We start from the raw sequence: 21566 nt of genomic DNA, 5'->3' as shown, positions 1-21566 counted from the left end.
GCTTTATTCAAAGCTATAATTACACCTTTCTCTATGAGATCAATAAATATCACCAGGAATGTAATTAATGGCTAGTGTCACCTTTTTAAAACAGCAGGTTGAGAATTTCGTATTTCTTTAGAAGTTTTCTTAAAACAATTTATGCAGATCATAAAGCAAAGGCATTCTGAAAGAGGCTTCAAGAATTCTCTCATAGATCTCTTAATAGAGATCAAATCATAATAATAATATTGATATAAATTGCTTCATTTTATGCTATATGTAAATTCTCTAGAATCATTGTTGTTGTTTAAAGGAAATCTATTATAAGTAACTTTTTGAAACCTCTCTGTAGTTCCAGGAACCTGCAAGCCCATTCAACAGATGCAACGGAGCAGAAGGAAGCCATAGTTATTGATTAGGGAATCCTGTGCAGAGCAGCTGGGCAGGTCAGCCCCTCCTCTTTCTCTCACTCACACAAAGCAGTGGCTCTTTTGACACCCACAATGGACTCGAGGGATGAAACAGCATAGCAGTGCCCCACAGAGCTGCTGACTTAAGAGAGCGCTAGGAAGACCTCTCACACAGAAGACCCCTATTGGAACACTTCCTCCCAGCCACATGTCCTGCTCCACCCCGGAATCCCTGGAGGCAAGTTGTAGTAAACAGAAGCCAAATCCACAGACATGTATACACAGAGCCACAGATACAAAGATAAGCACACAACCAAGAATCACCATTTGAGGAATACTGTGAAAGAGAGGCACCAACCTCAACAGAAAACCAACACTCGAAGAAACAGAGTTAACAGAACAAATAGAAAAGATTTCAAAATAGTTATAATTAATATCCTTGTGTGATAAAAGAGGAATATAGATACATGTTCATATATAACAAGATAGGCAATTGTGAAAAAAACCCCAAATTCTTACAAATTAAAAATATGACCAGAGAAAATTTAAAAGCTCAGTAAATAAGTTCCATAGAAAAATGGACAAAATTGAACATTATATATTGGTTAGAAGATCTAGATGAAGAATTTTCTTATAACTTAGCACAGTCCAGAAGTTCTGATGTCTGCCTCAGAGGAGGGTTGGAGAGGGAGAAGGGAGGGGGCAGTGGGAGAAGGAGAGAGGCTCTAAAAAATCAAGTCCTTAAAAAAAGATTTAAGTAAAGAATTAATAAAAATAAAATAATGAAATAACAGGTCTTTAGTAGATTTTAGTAAATATTAACACATTTTATACATTTATTCATAGTCTTCATTGTAACACAACATAATCTTCTTCTCAGATAAATAGACAAGTCAAATGACCAGACTTATGCAAGAGTAACATACAATTATCTAAAAATAAGGCATTTTGGATAGGGATGAGAAGATTCTGTCAAACTGTGCCTCTATGACTTGTTGATAGATGTTGAATTCTAAATATATGTAGGGAACGCTTTATTTGAATCGGGGAAATACACAGATCAGATGAAATGAGAGGTATGTGTTATGTGAAAACAGATTCAAAAGCCTTGAGTGATCACAGATGGAACAGTTATTTCGTATCTTCACCCTTTCATATTGACTATCTCCATCCTGTACTTCTATTTGATGGGTTCTAACATGGGTCTCCTTTCCAATGTTTTTTCTCTTTCTTCAGGATTCTCTTGCTTACCTTCATTACTGAAGCATTCATTTCAATCTTAGAGTCTACTACCAAACCTTCCCTCTAGTGTTGCATTCTCATTTCTTCTACAGTCTCTCACTGTTCTTACCAATGGTTCAGTCATTTTTTGAGATACCAAAACTTTTAGATTTCTGATTAGGTAAAACCATCCAAAAAATACAGTTTTTATAAACATTTTAATATATTGAATTTAGTTCAATATAGGTGATAAGAGTTTATAACATTATGTGATTCAGAAACTCAAAGCTTAGTTTATAAAAGATTAAGAAAATAAATAATCAGAAATGCTGTAATCTTAGACATATTATAACCCCCCACCTCTCAGTGACAACATGTATAAGTTAACAGGCATAGTTTTCATATTATTGGTGACACATTCACATTTAATGGATAAAATGGTCAGATAAAACCAGGCCCAGCTGGTCCTTGGGGGAAAATAGCTAAAGTTTTATTTGTTTGTTTTGTTTATGCCTTTTTTTTTTTCGTGAGGAAGATTAGCTCTGTGCTAACATACAATGCCAATCCTCCTCTTTTTGCTGAGGAAGATTGGTCCTGGGCTAACATCTGTGCCCATCTCCCTCTACCTTATATGGGACCCTGCCACAGCATGGCTTGACAAGTGGTGCTTCAGTACGCACCGGGGATCCGAACTTGCAAACCCTGGGCCTTGGAAGCAGAGCGTGCAAACTTAACCGCTACACCACCTGGCTGGCCCGTGTTTATGCTTTTTAATAAGAAAGCAAATAAGGGAGAGAGAGAAAAAAAAATTGAAAAAGAATCCAACTTTAAAAAATCTGATAAAGAAAAAAAGGAAAAAATATAGAAATAAGTTTTGGGACTTTTAATTATATATATAAAGGATATTTTATATTTTATGAGAATACCATATATAATTTTATAACATTAAATTTTAAAATCTAATGTTTATAGAAAACAGAAGAAATCGTAGAAACATAGAATATCTGAATAGACCAGTATCTACAGGAAACATAGAAAAAAATAGTCAGACATTCATCACAGAAGTGTCACCCAACTACATTACTCTGTGGACAAATTATTCCAAAACTGGAAAGAACAGATAATTCAGATTATGGAAAGTGTTCTAGGCATACACAGAGATGAAAAGTTTCCTGTCTCATTCTATTAGGCCCGAATACAACAACGACCATCACCACCAAAAAACAAACAAAAATATAGGCCAACGTCCGCTGGGTACCCAGCTGTAAAAATCATAAATAAAATATTAGCAAATGAAACTCATCAGTGCATTAGCAAATAGTGTTTATTTCAGGAATGCAGGGATAATTCCATGTTAGACAATATATTAATGTTATTTACAACAGTAAGAGATCATAGAGAATAAATTTTATGATCTTGAGGTGACAAAGACGTGACTCAGGCAAGACTCAAAGCTTAGAAACCATGAAGATTAAAAAGAAAATAGATTTAAACTATAAACATTTTAAAACTCTACAGGACAAACGTCACCATAAACAGGTAAAAGACAACAACCAACAGATGTTTCAGATAATCAGAAAGTATCTGAAACATAGGATTAATATCTCAAATATATAAGGAGTTCCTAAAATAAGTAAGAAAAAGACAATGAAACTGAATTAGCAAGTCACAGAAGAAATTCAAAGGGAGACTAAGAGAAAATGAAAAGATGGTCAACTTCATCAATAATCAGCAAAATGCATATTAAAACCGATGTATTCTTCATTCCCAAGACTGACAGAAAAGTAGGGAAAGGACCATTTTGGCAAGTACATGGAGTAAGAATTATTCTCTTATCCTTTTGATGAGAGTTTAAATTGAGTCAAGTTTTGGTTTTTTGTTGTTTTTAGGGCAATTTAGCTGAATCTATTAACATATTAAATGTGCATTCCTTTTAAGGCACCAACTACACTTACAGGGATCTTTCCTAAAAAAATTGTAATTGCACAGGTTCTCAAAGGTGTATTTCAGTGAGGTAACAGTTTGAAAACGTGGAGATTTTTATTCACTTTTTACAACATCCCTTCCATCTCTCTACTATTGAAAGCCGCAGAGCAATTTGCAAACTGATCTCAGCACAAATGGTGAGCCTGAATGGTCTAAGAGTAATGCCAACCCCATTGCCACTGATTGGTTCAGAAATGGGCATGTGACCTAAATTTAGTCAATGAGATGTGAGGAATCTTTAGTGAAGCTTTCGAGAAAGTTCTTTGATTTATGAGAGAACCGAAGGAAGCAAATCTTGCTCCATTTGGCTATGCAAATAAGAAAGCATATAGCTCAGATTGCTATTGTCAGTCATTTTATGTCCAGAGGTGAACCAGCCTTGGGATGAAATGCATGCTGAGAATGGCAGGGCAGAGAGGTGGAAAGGACCTCGCTCCACGATGGCATTTTTGAGCCAATAAATCAACCAGCAATAAAGTCTGCTTTGTCTCTGGATTTCTAGTTATGTGAGCTAAAAGTTTCTTTATTGTTAAAGCAGTTTGAGTCAGAGTTTCTATCACTCTCAGCCAAATGCATCCTAACTGATGCAATGCACACTGCAGCACTGTTAATAACACATAAAAATAGCCAACCCACCTAAATGCTTATAAGGAGAGGAGTGGTTATGTTAATTATAGCATCCGTACTGTGGAATATTAGGCCGTCACTAAAATAAATAAGGTAGATCTGTGTGCATGGATTTGCAAAATTCTTCAAGACATTGATAAGTGAATAAAGCAAATCTTGAAACAATACATGTAGTACATAATCCCATTGATGTTTAAAAAATTATGTATATGTAAACATTTGTATTCAAGCGCATAAAAGTAGAACTGGAAGGATACACAGCTCTGGGAAAGAAAGTGGGATTGTGGGGGCGGAAGTGAAAGAGCCCAGTTTTATGTTTTATTTTTCATAATTATGTATTTCTTGAATATTTCACAATGTGAATGAAGCCATAATTAATCTTGTGTTAAGAAAATGCACCATTCATTATACTACGCAAAGCTGCATAATTGATTCTGCTTGTAATTTTACTTTTTTCATAACTTTTATGTAAGACTTCTTAAGTCTGTAAGAAGAAATATTTATTTTTTTCCCTTTCTTTTAATAAGTGGTGACAGAGAACATTTCAAAGATATTCAATGTAGTTGACAATCACTAACGCTTTTCTCCAAGAAAGATTCTGTATTTTCTATAAACACTAGTCTCTGCCCATAAGATCTGTCTATTCATCGTCTTTGATCCTAACGTATAATGCTGTAGGATAAGGAAGGTGTGGATTCCAGGCCTATGGACTCTTTCACTGATCGATAGTGTGAATAAAACCAGAAAACACCACGAACCAAAGTTATGCTGGAAAATGTTTCAGAGCAAGTTGAAAGTCTCCAGATGATTCCAGAAATAAATGACTTCCAACTTCCCCTGACACTAGTGGGAGTTCTTGCTAATCTTATAGCTACTTAAATAAGTACTAGCATTGCAGCTTTAGTATATGTGACTTTTTTTGTCCCTATTCAGGATGCCATGGCACTGAGTTTATTCCTTAAGATGTCATAGTTGCTTTGCTGTTTTGTAATAGTCTATTTATATGTTCATCTCTCTTGTGAGACTATTTACTCCCTGCCAGCAGGGACAATTCACTCATTCATGTTTTCATCCAGCAAATATTTATTGCATGTTGTGATGGTTAGTTTTATGTGTCAACTTGGCTAGGCTATAGTATCCAGTTATTCAATCAAAATTAATCTAGGCATTGCTATGAAGGTATTTTGTAGATGCGATTAACATCTACAATCAGTTGACCATAAATCAAAGGGGATTATCCTCAACAATCTGGGTGGGCCTCATCCAAACAGTTGAAAGGCCTCAAGAGCAAAACTGAGGTTTTCCTGAGGAAAAAGAAATTCTGTTTCTGAGACTGCAGCTTAAGCATCTGCCAGAGAGTTTCCAGTCTACCGCCCTGCCCCGTGGATTTCAGAGTTGCCTAAGCAGCACTCACAATGCATAAGCCAATTCCTTGCAATAAATCTCATATATACATATATATGACATGATATTTATATCATATGCATCACATATATATCAGATATATATGATAAATCTCATACATATAGATATATATGAGATCATATATGTCATATATATAATCTCCTACTGAGTCTATTCCCGGGTAGAAATTTGACTGATATACAAGTCCATGATGGGATGGGCACTAAATATTCAATGACAAACAAAACAAAGACCTAATTTACAGTTTAGTATTGGGAGAAACGATAAATAGGCAAGCAACATATATTTGCAAATTGTGATATGTCCCAGGAAGGAAAATAAACAGGTTATGGAGAGGAAATTACAGAAGGGACCTAATTTAAATAAGGTGGTCAGAGATGGCCTCTCTAGGGAGAGGTCATATAAATTGAAGTGTGAAAGGATATCAATCCTGAAAAATCTAAAGAGAAGAGCGTCTGAGACAGAGGGAACAGTATGTGGGAAGGCCCTGGGAGCAGATGAGTGCTGGACCTACTCCTGAAATGGCCAGAAGGCTGAAATGTAACAAACATTCTGACCTCTCCCTTGAAACCCTGCGAGTACACTGATTATCTATTTGATATATTCACATTTATTTTTATAATTGGATTTTTGTCTGTCTCCCCTCCACTAAAATGAAAGTTCCATAAAGACAGGGATTTTGTCTGTTTTGTTTCCCTGCTCGGTCTTCAGAATGTTGAAAAGTTCCTGGTACTTAGCAGGAACGCATAAAAATCAAATCAATAGATGAATGAGTAAACATTCAAGACAGTTAGGAACAATTGCAGGAGTCCAGGCTAAAAATGATGGTTCCCTGGTTAAAGTGGAGGTGATGGCGATAGAGAAGGGTCAACGGATTTGAGGTATCTTTTGGAGTTAGAGTCAATAATACTGGTTGATAGAGGAGAAGTGGGGTGTCAAGGAAAGGAAGAAGTCAAGTAACTCATAGGTTTCCAGCCTGAACAACTAGGTAGATCGCGGTGCCAGTGGCAGAAATGGGAGAGCCTACGGGGTAAAGATATTGCTGTTTCCAGGACCTAGCATGCCAGCTTTATGACTTATTGATAAATTAATGAATGAAATGACGAATTTAATTGCCATCACTGCGTTTAGCAGAAGGCAGCTATCTTAATGTTCCTTGATTTTTAAAGTCCTTATTTTAAAACATGTTTGTTTACTTTCTCAATTATTTTTCATAAGCTTTAATAATATCTTTAGCTCCTTTGAGGGAAAAAGCATTTTTTTTTTTTTTTTTTTTTTTTACTTTCATTGTATAAAGTAAATATCTTGTCAGTAGGTTACAAAACTGTGTTTGGATGACTTTACGAGACTTTTAGCTACAGTGAAATCCAGCAGACAGGAAAATTCCACATGCCACATGCTACCAAGAATATATATTCTTAGTGCAATAACCACAGAATGGGCCCAGGTGTATTGCAAGAAATGGGTTTCCCTTTTCTTGATTTCTCCCTATGTTTTAGGTCAGATATTTGCTTTCATTTCAAATTTTACAATTTCGTCTCCCCAAAATGTGTTTCAGTTTTGCAAAATACCCAAGCTATTTTTTTTTTTTCTCTACAACAATTTTTCTCAAACAATCCACCATGGATTAATATTCCTTGGGGGCAGAGGAACTAGAGTGGGGATTTGTTAAAAAAAAAAAAAGTACACATTCCTAGGTCCTGGTTGAAACTTAGTGCATCAGCAACTTTGGGGATGGAAGCCCAGAATCAGGATTTTGTATATGCCTCCTAAATGATTCTTAAGCCGTGCATTAAAAGTTGAGGACCACTGCTATAAGAATATGAAAATACATACATTTTTAGCATAAAAACTCAAAACATAATTTAATTTCATTTCCTTGTTTGTTTGTTATATAAATTTATGTCTCTTGAAACTAGCAGTTCTCAAAGTGTGGTCCAGGGGACCCCTAAGATCTCCAAGACCTTTGCATGGAGTCCACAGATCAAAACTACTTTTGTTATAATACTAAGACATTATTTGAATTTTTCATATTCATTCTGTCATGGATGTGCAGTGGAGTTTTCCAGAGACTAAATGATGAGTGCTAGCACAACAAACTGAATTCAGAAGCAGATAGGAGGATCTAGCTTTCTTCTGTTAAGCTAGACATTAAAGAGAGTCTCAAAACATAAAACAATGCCACTCTTTACATTATATATTTTTTGTTTTGAAAAGTATAGTTATTTTTCATAAAATATGTTATGTTCACATGTAATACATCTTATATTGTTATTTTAAAATAAATTAATAAATATTTTTAAAATTACTTAGTTTTAATTTCTAATATGGTCAATATCAATAGATATAATTCATATAAACAAAAGCTGTTTGGGGTGTTCAATAATTTTTCAGACAATTGCCCTGAGCCGAAAATTTTGAGAACTGTTGTCCTGGATTTATTTTCCTTCTATAAAAGAATCTCAGGGGATCTCAATGGGAGCTCTTTCCTGGTCCTTGATCTGCTGCACGTTCTGAATCCTTGTGATTTATGACCAACCAACTGCTTGAGCGGGTGAGCAAATATACTGTTGGGACTTTGGTAAAGTCCTTTGTCTATTCAAGAGTGAACAGTGATGGTTCCATGAAGACTAAGTAAGAACTAGAAAAACAAGCTCTCAGAATTCCATTCAAGCAGCCAAGTCTAGTCAACACTGAAAGAGGAACAGATGGGGCTTTATTAAAAGAAAGATGTCTCAGGCATGCATAATATGACATAGTAAAAACAGTAGCCCTTGAAGCAAGCACTCTTGGAGTAAAGATTTCTACTTCTTTCTTTTCTCTTTCTTTTTTTTTTTTTTTGGTGAGGAAGACTAGCCCTGAGCTAACACCTGCTGCCAATCTTCCTCGTTTTGTTGAGGAAGATTGGCCCTGGGCTACCATCTGTGCTCATCTTCCTCTACTTTATACGTGGGATGCCTGCCACAGCATGGTTTGATAAACGGTGTGTAGGTCCACACCTGGGATCTGAACCTGTGAACCCTGGGCAGCTGAAGCAGAGCATGGGAACTTAACCACTACGCCACTGGCCCAGCCCAAGATTTCTACTTTTTTGCTTTCTATTTTATCTTGGGTTGCAGTTTTCTCATCCAGTGTTTATACTGGAACCTAACATACATTCATACATTTATTCATTCATTCTTTCTTTTACTCAACAAATATTCATATATTTATTCATTCTGCCTTTCTTTTATTCAACAAATATCCTTGGATCCAGACACATGAAGTTCTGGAGATTTAGAGGCAAATGACCTAATGTCTGACTCTGAGATATTCACAGACTATGAGGAAGATAAATATATTTAAATTATTTAAGTTACTCTGACTTAAAATAGCTCCCCACATGCACAACTTTTTATCTCTTTACCCTGTTAAATATTTCTTCATCGCACTTTCATCACATGATGTACTATACTATACTATATATTTAGGTATTTATTTTGGGAAGTGTACTTATTATCTATCTTCCTCTCTAAACTCTAAGTTCCAGGAGGACAGGGACTTTTGTTGACCAATGTTTTTCTCAGCACATGGTTGACATTCAGTAACTATTTGTTGAATGAATGAAAGAAAAAAGGGAAAAGAAGAAAGTAAATACATATATGGGGGAAGAAAAAGAAAAAGAAAGAGAATGCATAGGAAAATAAATCAATATATTTATTGAGAAAAGAAGGCTGAGTTGTGTTAGGTGAAGTATTGGGGAGACAGAAAGAGTATTCCAGGCAGAGGGAGGAGCATGAACAAAGACTTAAAGTGTGGAATAACATGGAATTGTAAGTTGTTCAATACAGAGCTAAGTGTGTGATCTAAGGGGCAGGGGGAGGGGTGTAAGAGATGGGCAGCTCTAACAGTCTGTGAATCTATGAAGGAATGGGCAGCTTTGTGCCACCTTCCACTTTACTACCTAAGCAATGTGGAATTCTCTGTGAACTGGACTTACATAGTTTTAGTGTGAGAAGGTTTTTAGCCATTGAAAGGAAAAACTCAACTGTTTCCCTTCTCTACACACAACACTACTCTCAATACTTCACTTTTGGCCACCAGATCTGTGGAGTTTTTCTCACATTGACCGATTCTTCAACCCCAGCTGGTGTCTTACAATTTAAATCAATTCTGACACTATCTACCTGGAGTTGGCATCAGATCCCACAGGTTAAAGGGATCAGTCCCACAAGACTGCCTCCTCACTTTAGACACCAATTGCAAATCTGAGTTGTCACCTGTGCTTCTGACTGCCTGGCTATAAATTGGAGGTTCCCACAACTCTCTCCTCAAGTTTGATAATTTGTTAGAATGGTTCACAGAGCTCAGGAAAAGAGTTTACCTACTAGATTATTGGTCTATTATGAAAGGATAAAACTCAGGAACAGCCAACTCAGAGATGCATAGGGCAAGGTATGTGGAAAGGGATGTAGTTTCCATGCCCTCGTCAGACATACTACCCTCTCAGCACCTCCACGTGTTCACCAACCCAGAAGCTTTATGAGCCCTGAGCTCCACACTTTAGGGATTTTTATGGAGGCCTCATTACATAGGCATGATTGATTAGCTCAAACTCCAGCCCCTCCCCCCTCCCTGGAGATTGGAGGGTGGGACTGAAAGTTCAAACCCTCTAATCATGTGGTTGGTTTCCCTGGCAACCAGCCCCCCATCCTGTAGATGTCTGGAGGGTTTCCAAAATTAAACTCAGGTATGGTTGAAAGTGGCTCTGTACGCATAACAAAAGACACTCCTTTCACCTTTATTGCTGTGGTCTTAATCAATCATGCCTATGTAATGAGGCCTCCATAAAAATCCCTAAAGTGTGGAGCTCAGGGCTCATAAAGCTGTAAAGGTGAAAAGCAGCACCTTTGTGCTGCTATTTTAGGAAGCAGCACAAAAGAACAAAAGATGCTCCCATTTCTCTGATTCCTTAGGAAATTACAAGGGCTTAGGAGCTGTGTGTAGGGGAGGAAGACCAAATTTATATTTTTTGTTATAAGTCACAATATCACAGCCATCATCTAATAATGTTGATGACAGTATTATTATGATCATGGTTAATGTACACTGTGTTCTTACTAAATGAAAAACACTTAACATATATTATCTCATCTTCAAACAACTTCATGAGTTAGAGACTATTATTAATTCCCATTTTATAGATAAAGACATTGGTGCTCAGAGGGGTTATGCGACCTTCTCCAAGTAAGTGACAGAGCTGAACTACGGTAGCCAGATTCTAAGGCCCTCAATCATCTTTACCTCCTGATATTCCCACCCATGTGTAGTCTACTCCCATATTGAAATGGGAGTTGGTCTGTGTGTCCAATAAAATACGGTACAAGTGACGGTACATGACTTCAGAGGCTAGGTTATAAACAACTTTGCAGCTTCAACCTTGATCTTTTGAATTTCTCATGCTGAGTGAAGACAGCCGCTCTGCTGTGAAGACACTCAAGCAACACTGCGGAAAGTTCCTTGTGGAGAGAACTGAGGCCTCCCATGAAGAGCCAGCACCAACTGAGTAAGCTACCCTGGAAGTAGATTCTCCAGCCCCAGCCAAGCCTTCAGATGACTTCAGCCCCAGCCGACATCTGACAGCAACTTCATAAGAGACCCCAAACCAGAACTGCCCAGCCAAGCTACAGCTGAATTTCAGACCCACAGAAAGTACAAGAGATAATTAATGATTGTGGTTGTGTTAAGCTATTAAAGTTTGGGTTAATTTAGGATGTAGGAATAGATCATTAATACAGTTGAGATTAGAACTCAGATTTGTCTGACTTGAGAACCATATCCCTTAATCTTTTTTTTTCCTTCACTACCTCTGATAAAAATGGCTTATCTTATTGAGTGTGACCCAAACAGTGACTCCAGGATCAGGTATGGAAGAGTTTTTGACTTATAGGACATAGTACAAGATTCTAAAATTACTCGATATCCCCAGATAGAAAGCAACTCCAAATAAAAGATTTTCCTAATTTCTCATTTTTTAAAAATTTTAAGGGGCTGTCTTGAGCCTATAAACTTTTACTGAAGTAGACAAAAATTTTAAATGTTTAGTTATACAATTTCACTTTTTAAATTTGCGATACGTATTTTAAATTATGTATTATATAAAATAGTGTACTAATTTAGAAATGTTATTTTTCCCCACTCTAACATATCAATAAACCATTTTTTTCATACTCTTCATGTGCATCTTTTACATCTTTGCTACAAATACCCACAGATCAGCAGCATTGGCATCCCCTGGGAGCTTGTTAGACATGCAGAATCTCAAGTTCTGCCCCAGACCAATTGAATCAAAATATGCATTTTAACAAGATCCCCAGGTGATTGGTTTGCACATTAAGGTTTCAGATGCACTGGTCTACATAAGTGTCATGTAATCACTAGTGTCATCTGTTTTCCAGAATACACAATCTTCACTTCCATGTAAGCTGCTTGCAATATAGCATGATTTGAACCTCCATATGATGCTATGGCAGACACTGCTCATTGCTCTTCGAATCACCATTATTTTTCACCTTAGCTACGGAACTCCAATTTTGTCTGGGTGGAACATTGTGCACAGTTAGAAATACTCAGCTTCCCAGACTCCCTTGCAGCTAGGCTTGACCACATAACACAGTTCAACTTCTGACCAGTGAGAAGTAAGCAGAAATTGCTAGGTGGGGCTTCAGGAAAAATTCTTCATATAAGGGGTGCTCAGGTCGCATGCACTTTATGGCTTTTGTCTTCTGATCCTAACCCTTCCTTTTGTTTCTTCCTGGAATGTGGACGTGAAACTGGAAGGTGGAGCTGTCATCTTGTAATCACAAGGGCTAAAACCATACAATGAGGATGGTGAAGGGAAAGTGAAAAGGAGCTCCTAATGAGATTGTGGTACTGCCATACCAGACTTGGAATATTTATATCCAAACTTCTTGCCATGTGAGAAGAATTCAATCTCTTTTGATGGAGCCATTGTAGTTAGGCTTCTATTACATGCAGCTGAACACAATCCCCAAGCAAGCCACAAGCACACATTCACATAACAGCAAGACAGCAAGTCCATTGGGTGACTGCTATTAGCAGCCAAAATCAGTATTGAGAGAGCGCTTACCCAAATAGTACTTTGATTTCCAAAATGAAATAACTGAGATAGGGCCTTATAATAGAAAGACTTTGTAAAATCTCAAATGTTAGGCAACTTCCTCTTTTCTGATAATCCTTAGCTTCTATTTAGGCATTTATATGCATCAGAATAAATCTGTTTATCCAGCATTCTGAATCTAGGCATAGAGTCAATAGTCAGGGGGCTGGCCTGAGAGAGCTTCTCTCCTTCTAGGCAGGGTGATTTCTTTGGGGTCAGGAATTAAAGATAGAGTAAGGAACGGAAAGACACTCTTGGAGTTTGAGATATGAACCCTGATGCAGAGGCAGTTTTCTAGAGAAGCAGCCGAATCCATTTTAGCAGCACACTAGCCTTCTGTAGTGTGCTTTGGGGAATGATGGAGAAAAGGCTACATCCACATTGTGGCATAAAGTGAACTGGACGGAAAACTACTAGGAGAATGGGAGTTTCCTCCCAGAAACTTTGGGCTTTGGGCTTTGGGCTTTCAGAGTAATACAGGATGGCACTGTAGTTACTTATTTGGGTGTTAATGGACGGGTTGACCCGAGGACATTGGAGGATTTGGGAAGGACTGGAGTCGCATCTGTAAATCACCTAGCATGTGTGTCTGGCACGTGGTAGATATCCATTGTAGGCTTGTCCAAATGTGAATATGTTCATTTGGCCTATATCCAAAGTAAGCATCAGTGTAATACAAAAGCTTCTGCAGAATATAAATCAAAACAACAGTTCCATCAAGCCAAATTGTTCTGTATAAAACTCCAGAACTGGAATTAAAGATTCAGAATGGGGCCTGGCCCCGTGGCGTAGCCATTAAGTGCGCATGCTCTGCAGCTGGCGGCCAGGGTTCGGATTCCGGGTGTGCACCGAAGCACCGCTTGTCAGGCCATGCTGTGGCGGCGTCTCACATAAAGTAGAGGAAGATGAGCAGGGATGTTAGCCCAGGGCCAGTCTTCCTCAGTGAAAAAAAAGAGGATGATTGGCAAATGTTGGCTCAGGGCTGATCTTCCTCACACACACACACAAAAGATTCAGAATGAACAAACACTTATGTAGCATCTGCTTTGTGCCAGGCACTGTGCTCGGTACTTTTTTGTTTTTTTTTTTTAATTTTTAGTTTAGTTTTTTTTTTTTTTTAATGCAGCATTTCTTTTCTTTTTTTTTTTTTTTGCTGGGAAAGATTTGCCCTGAGCTAACATCTGTTGCCAATCCTCCTCTCTCTTTTTTTTCTTTCCTCCCCAAAGCCCCAGTACATAGTTGTATATTCTAGTTGTAAGTCCCAGTTCTTCTATGTGAGCCACTGCCACCACATGGCTACTGACAGACGAGTGTTGTGGTTTCACGCCGGGAAACCAAACCAGGCCGCCGAAGTGGAACTTTAACCGCTAGGCCGTCAGGGCTGGCTCTGTGCTAGGTACTTTTATGTGCACTCACACCTTTTTGCAACAGTCCTCTCCATGGAGATTTACTTTGCTCATCTGGCCAAAATGAACCCCCACTGCTGCTCCTGCGGAGCCATCCCAGGCTGAACACACCCAGGGTGTTCTCCCCCTGCAAAGGAGCAGACCAGTTGGCTCTGAGCACGTGTTCCCTTGTCTCACCCTCGCTCCCACAGAAGGCTTCTGGGTAAGAATATATTTCTTTCTTATCTGTATAGTGCTTTGCTTTCCTACCCTAGAGCTGTATTTACACCTAAAACAATTAATGACCTCCGTGAAATCCCTACCTTTCCACTGAGAGAGCTATAGCATATTAATTTCACCTGATTTTATATCTCATTTAAGGGAACCAGTGGAAGGAAGTCATGTAACAGAGAAACTGAGATAAAGAGGGATTAATTCCGAATTATAGTTAGGTGTTGTACTTTAAATTTTTTTTTAATGTACCAGACCAATGTTTCTCGAATTTGAGAACTATATTAACCTTTTAAAGAGAAAAAATTCTCATAAAGTCCCAAGAATATGTCTATTTACTTCAATGGGAGAAACATTAAGAAACAAAAGTCCTATTCTACAGAAAGAATTTTTCAGATGTACATTATCACTGCAAATGAATTATCTCTTTATAACAAGTAAGATGATTTTTATACCATCTTTAAAATGAAAACTCAACATTTAAAATTCTTCACAAAACTCCCGAACCTCTAAGAATGCAGCAAGTCCCTCTCACAAGTCCCTGCCCAGTTTGAGAAAACCTATACCAGCCACAAGTTTATTTCCATACAAAACCATTCCCAATCACATATGGGGTCTCTGGATGCCCTGGAAGTGTAAGGGCCACATCTATTTCCTTCTGCGCGGGCTGAAGGGGAAAAATATCACAGCATAATGCTTTCAATTTGTTCCTATAAAAAGTAGTTAATCTGCGCTCCATTTGTCTGGGTTTGCTGGGTATGTGAATGGCTGATGTCATAGGTACATGCTAGGTCTTCAAGATGTTTTGCACAAGTTTTTATGCCCACTTGCATTCTCAAGTGTCAGAATTCCTCTGGGGGGTGGTTCTCTGACCTGGAGATGCCCATTCCATCCAGTTATCGGTGTTGCAAGAGCTCCAAAGCCTTGGAAGAGCTTTGTCCTCTGAGGCTGCTGGCTGCCCTGCAATCTGAGGCATGCTTTTGTGATGACATCTGGTTGCTTGCCATCTGGCGTCTCAAGGGGTCTGGAATCATTTTCTGCAAGAATTCAGCAGAATCATGTTACAGTGTCCAGGGTCTAGGAGAGGCACTTGGCACTGTCACTAGAAACACACTATTGGGTGACCTTCATGGGCACCATATGGAAATGGGGCAAACCATGGGAAGGCTTGGATTAACCTATTAATGGGCAAAGCAAGAAGAGAATTGGCTGGGACTCCCAACAAAAACTTTGTAGCTCGGAGGACTCATAGTAGGACTGTTCTAAAATGTTGGACAGAAATTTCAAGGTGATATTTATTAATAGTTCCATTTGAGGGGCCGGCCCGGTGGCGCAAGTGGTTAAGTGCGGTGTGTTCCGCTGTGGCGGCCCAGGGTTCACCGGTTCGGATCCCGGGCGCACACCGACGAACTGCTTGTCAAGCCATGCTGTGGTGGCGTCCCATATAAAGTGCAGGAAGATGGGCACAGATGTTAGCCTAGGGCCAGTCTTCCTCAGCAAAAAAAGAGGACGATTGGCAGATGTTAGCACAGGGCTGATCTTCCTCACACACACACAAAAAAAACATAGTTCCATTTGGTTCCTATAAAAACTATTGCTTCAAAAATACTGATCATTAAAAATCTGAGAAAATTTTTTGTTATTTTTATTACTGGAAAGAACAGTGTCAAATCTGTGATGTTGTCTTTCAGTAGTAGAAAGACAAGTGACTTTTTTCTGCTTCTACATATTTTCTGTAATTTCCAAATGAGCTACAATGACGCAAGAGTAGGAATTTAGACTCAAACTGGCTCCGCTATCTAATACCTATGTGGCCTTGGGGAAGATACTAATCTCACTCTACTGCCATTTCTTTCTGTAACGTGCAGATAATGATACTAATAATAGGCTCTTGTAAGGATTAAATGAGACAATACAAGTAAAGAGCTTAAACAGTGCCTAGTACATAGTAACTACTCCCAAGTTTTATCTATTATTACTCTTGCTACTTTACTTCATTGATTCTAAGACTCATTTTTTCTCTCTCTCTAATTTGTCACTTCTTTCTAATTGGGATGTATCTTGCATTAGATGGTGTGACAAGGCTTAATAGACAGCCCTTTTTTCTTTCTTGGTGATACATGAAACAGAAATGCATCTTATGCCGATGGTATTCCTTTGTGTTGGGTGAGTAGTTATTTCCCGCTCTTATATTTCCTGTGAAGGATGTGAATGGATGCTTCTGGCCTCTCTACCCCTCTCTTCCTCCTCCCCTCTAGAGGAAAGCATCTCCAGCTGAAGAGTATGGTAGAAGCTGGGCTTCAGAGACCCACCCTTCTTTGCCTGGTTCTCGTGGGACTGCAGAATGGAGGAGGTGACTTGAATCCAGAGGAGTGTTGGGCTTTTGTGCATTTGCAGCAAACCTGGAGAAATAATTTGGGTAGCAAAATGGCAGTAAGATGGAAGATTTAGGTGAGGCCAGGTCACACAGATATTTTTACAGTGGTGGTTTGATGCAGTCAGTCTGAAGAGCTGTACAATTAACTTTTAGCTGCTGCAGCCCAGGCCAGAGTCTCTTTCCCTCCAGCCATGCGATATTTTGAACTTGCTGGTTACTGCTGCTTATGAGGCTTTATCCGCAGGCCAGCGGCTGTCTTTTATGGAGGCGGCCCAGCAAATGTGTGGGAACTACAGTTGGCCTCAAAAGACAAGCCATGAGGCGTCTGGTGAGGAAGCAGACACTGGCCTTGCTGTCTTCAGCAAAGGTACTGTCCCCAAGTGGTGGCTTCACTGTGCGGGCTGCAGCTTGTCCTTGGGTTACACAGGCATATGTGCTCTGGCCTCCTGGGCTTCTCGCAATATCAGTGGGCCTCAGAGGGATTAATATCTGGAGGAGCTGAGGCAGTCATCAGTTTTAGGGAAAAGATTTTTTTGGACATACTTTTAAAGCAGCATTCCTTTGCTGCTTTTAAAATGCAATGCAGCTGAGTTGCGTGTGTGTGTGCATGTGTGTGCATGTGTGCACAGATGTAGGAGGTTTCAATTATGAGTGCCAGACGTTGGTAGGGAGCACAAGCTGAGCTGCCTCAGTTCCATTCTGCACCCAGGACCAAGGAGTGAGCTGTGAAGGAGCTAACCTTGGATTCACAGGGCTTGTGCACAGATTGAGCATCACTCCCCACCATGTCATCTTAGTATGGCTCAGATTAGAAGGCAGGGTTGTCAGGACTAGTGAACGAGCAGCAAGAGGTAGTGGAAACCACCTCTGTGGCCAAAGACAGAAAAGTCTGCTCATATAAGCATGTGAATGCTGCGTAACTGGCTGGGGCCTACATGCAATTCAATACTGGGGTGCTAGTGAGGGAAAATGTGTGCTCCAGTGGAAAACTATGTAACTATGTCACATCTAGACTAGCACACAATCTTCATGGTTATCTGATTCTGATTCTATGGGAGCTGTTTTACAACTCTGGAAGTTGAAAATAACTAATGGTGGTGCAAAATAATTCTTGTCTACAGACACGGAAATGATTCCTTCTCTGGAGCGACAACCCTTACCCACCACCCCCACCCTGTGCAAAAGCCGGTTTTACATCGATTTGCACATTTATTTCAAATTTCCTTACTCCATAAAAATTTGTGCGTCTTTGACTTCTCCTTTGAACCAGTTGCCTGGTTCTTCCATTTAATCAATCAGTTAAATAAAATCTTTAACACATGTTCATTTTATATTTGTATGTGAATCATGATTTTGCTTCTTCTGAAAATATCTTTTAACACTAGAAACATGGAGTTCATAGGAGAAATGGAAATTTAGGAGGTTTTACATATACTAGATGGGGGAAAAAAGCACCTCAAATAAGACTGGGGATGCTACCAGGTCAAATTTCTAGACTTTGCTTAAAGCAGCAATATTTTAAATGCCCTTTTCTGAGAGGAGATGGTATGCATAGGAAGATTTCTCTCCCAATCTAGAAAATTCATAGTTCCCAAAATAATCTCGTGCCAAGAGATATTTCCCAATTGATTTGAAGTTCACAGGTCATGGCCTCTGGACAACTGACATAAACTCTAGTACACTGGCACAGCTCAAACCAAGGAGGTATCCTCCCTCCCTCAATGCCGCTGAGTCTCTGCTGTGGTCTTTGCCAACCCTTTTTGGTTTAGCTTACGTACTGAGTTCTGGGAATATAATTTTGTTCTGCAATAACTGCCCCAGGGACTGAGTTATTTTCTAAACTTTGTAGATGTGGGGCCAGTGCTATGATAATCTTGTATGTCCTACTAATAATTAACTCTGGACTTTTTTCCAGAGTGGTTTGTGAAAGATTTGGCATTAAGTAATACCATTTCTTATGGACTACTTTAATTACGGTATTAGCGGCCTAAGCCATAGCTGCCAAAAGAATCACAACTTTACCCACAATGGAGAATCCCTCTATCAAAACTGAGCAAGATAAGAAATTGGGAAGGATGAATTTTGAACATTAATGTCTTGGTACTTTAACACTGAAAAGTGAGGGAAATTGATGCTGGACTTGTAATTTCTTTGGACCATAATGGCTTTAGATTCACCTTGTAAGCAAGCCTTTGTTTATGGACCTCTATTGCTCTTTGAGAACTGTTAATGGAAGAGTGTTTATATTCATATTTCTATGTTGAACATTTTCTGTTGGACTACCTTAATGTTGTCATTTGCTACCGTTGTGAACCTCTAACAAACTATCTTGGGCAACGAGGCTGCTCCGGATTTGTGATGAGAAACAAAATAGGGAGTCAAGTTCTATAATTGGGTAGAAAGTGGCCTTGGCCTTAATCTACTGAGTGTATTGTTCTGATGCATTTATGAGCCTTCTAGAGGCAGAATCAAAACTGCCTACCAATGGTTCCAGGATGCTATTCAAAGGGGAAGACATTGGTATTGGGAAGAACTCATGATGGGGAGCGTGGGACTATACTGACAGACTGCTGATATTTTCCCCCTAAGGGGGTGGCTGCACCCCATGATTAATGGCTAATAGAACACAAAACTAGAGAATATGGTTGGGAAACACTCCTGATGTTTCTTTCTATGTGAAGACCATTCATTAGGTAACACTTTCTCCAACCCCTCACTTACCAGACCCATGAGTTTGGCAGGAGAAAATGGGGGTGGATAGTATAGACTCTTCATTTTCCCTTCCTTCTGAGAGCAAGCTGCTCAAAAGAGAACATGTGCCTTCCTCCTCCATGTGCAGAGGATGGCCCTGTCCAGTGCTGTTGGGAAAGGGGCTGTCTAATTCTGGTTCCAATATCAGGAAGCTTGCTTTTCCACAGATACAAGCCTCCTTCTCATTTTATCAGTAATAAAGGTAATATTTGGATCTCACATCTGTTTTTTTAATCTGATTTCAAAACTTAAGGAGAAGTGTGTCATTTTTGGACTTTCCTCATATCCCAATATGGTGCATTACTATTTAATGATAAATGTTTTATTTAAAACTATCTCTTGATTATTCAAAATAAATCAATCACATTCCAAATCAGTCTTTTAAATCTAAAATTAATCCCAGAACCAGGATGTGTCCATACATACACACACACACACACACACACACACAAGTACACCATACATTTGTTTTCAATATTTGAATGAGAGCTAACTTAGGAGATATTTTAATAATTTACTCGAGAAAAATAATAGCTTTGTAGAAAAATTAACCTTGTGTAAGGTCTCAGGATGGTGATTTAAGCAAAATTCATCTACATTATAACAATTTTGTTGGAGTCTTAGTCTCCAAAGACATTATTCACCAAATAACTTCCCTTATAGTGAGACACAAAAAACTGAACATGTACACATAATCACATAAGTGCATGAATAAAAAATTCAATTACAGATTCAGAACACTGTAACCAGTTTTTCAGATCCTATTATCTCTATGATTTTTGTTTTTTTAAGCTATTTGCTCTACTTTTATTCTCCTACATTTCCCCACATTACTTAAGAGAATATACATTATATACATACATACGCACATATATACGTATATGTACACACATATACATATATACACATATACATATTTACATATATATACACATACACATACATATATAATATATATTTATACCTTTCTTTTTTCCTCACAATTAATACTGTGATTTATTTTACTTTTATATCAGGTAGTTGCAGATATATTCCTTTTATCATCAGAAGAAAAGTTTATATGTAAAATCTTCAAGTGTTGCCCATGTGAAAAACAGTAGCATAGGGGAAGTAGGATCCATTTAACAGTGCACAGTAAAAATCTCAGCTCTCCAGATCCCCAGTGAGTCTGAGATCCGCATGTCTTAGTCTCTATCAGTCCAGGGCTCCATGAAGGTAGCACATGATTTCATTGGCTCTGGCTTCTACCCACTATTTTGGGGTTTCTAGACCTTTCCAAATCTCAGAGGTGTCTCATGTGTTGCTCAGACAGAGTGCTTTCAGGTACCACCTAATGGGTGTTTGTTAGAATTCCACCCTCTAGGGTTCTCCACAGATGTGCAGATGGGGCGGCAGCATGGAGGAGTGCATGGGAGAGGGAGGAAGTGGATGAGATAGTGGTAAGAAACATAGTTTGTCAGAAATGCCCCCTCTCTCATTCAGTCACCACTCTCCTGGCACCTTCTCTTGTAAGTGTTTGCTTTTCCTTAGGTGAGTTCCTTCTCAAGGAGCCCTGTGGATCTCTCCATGGGCCTTCTTGTCATGATCACATAGCTCTGAGTCCTAGGCCAGGCCCAGCTGGGGTTCAAGCTAAGGTCTCCATTACACTTTCTAATTGACTGAGTTTCAAATGATTAAACGTTTGTTCATTGAAAAATAAAATTTCAAAAAAGTTTTGGATAGTAATGCAGTTAATTCTTCATTAACACCTTAAACAATATAATCTGAACATGACTCAAACTTTCCTTTATGACTCAGGGTCAACATTATGAAGATAATTGCTGGCACTATTCTATAATCCAGCTATTTCCTGCCTGCTGAGGTGTGTAACTGTTTGCCCCTCTCCTAAAGTGCTGTACTTTTGGGTATCCTATGTCTTCTATTCACGTTTATAGTCCCTCCCTTGCTGCCTTCCTATCCCTTATCATGTCTTGTTGTAGCCAACATCCTTGTGAATTAGAAAAGAGAAAAGA

The 21566-nt window shown here is 38.7% G+C and overlaps 1 long non-coding RNA gene across 1 annotated transcript in view; it reads left to right on the top strand.

The window, feature by feature from the left end:
• Window positions 1–318: 318 nt before the first annotated feature.
• Window positions 319–21566, top strand: part of LOC131404342 (uncharacterized) — a 38812-nt gene continuing 17564 nt past the window's right edge. Inside the window, exon 1 of the long non-coding RNA XR_009219778.1 lies at window positions 319–428. This is a non-coding gene — a long non-coding RNA (uncharacterized LOC131404342). The remainder of the gene's footprint in view (window positions 429–21566) is intronic.

Source organism: Diceros bicornis, chromosome 1 (genome assembly GCF_020826845.1).
Source record: "Diceros bicornis minor isolate mBicDic1 chromosome 1, mDicBic1.mat.cur, whole genome shotgun sequence".
NCBI lineage: Eukaryota > Metazoa > Chordata > Mammalia > Perissodactyla > Rhinocerotidae > Diceros > Diceros bicornis.
Note: the sequence above shows the minus strand (reverse complement) of the source record. Positions and strands in the feature narration are given on the sequence as shown.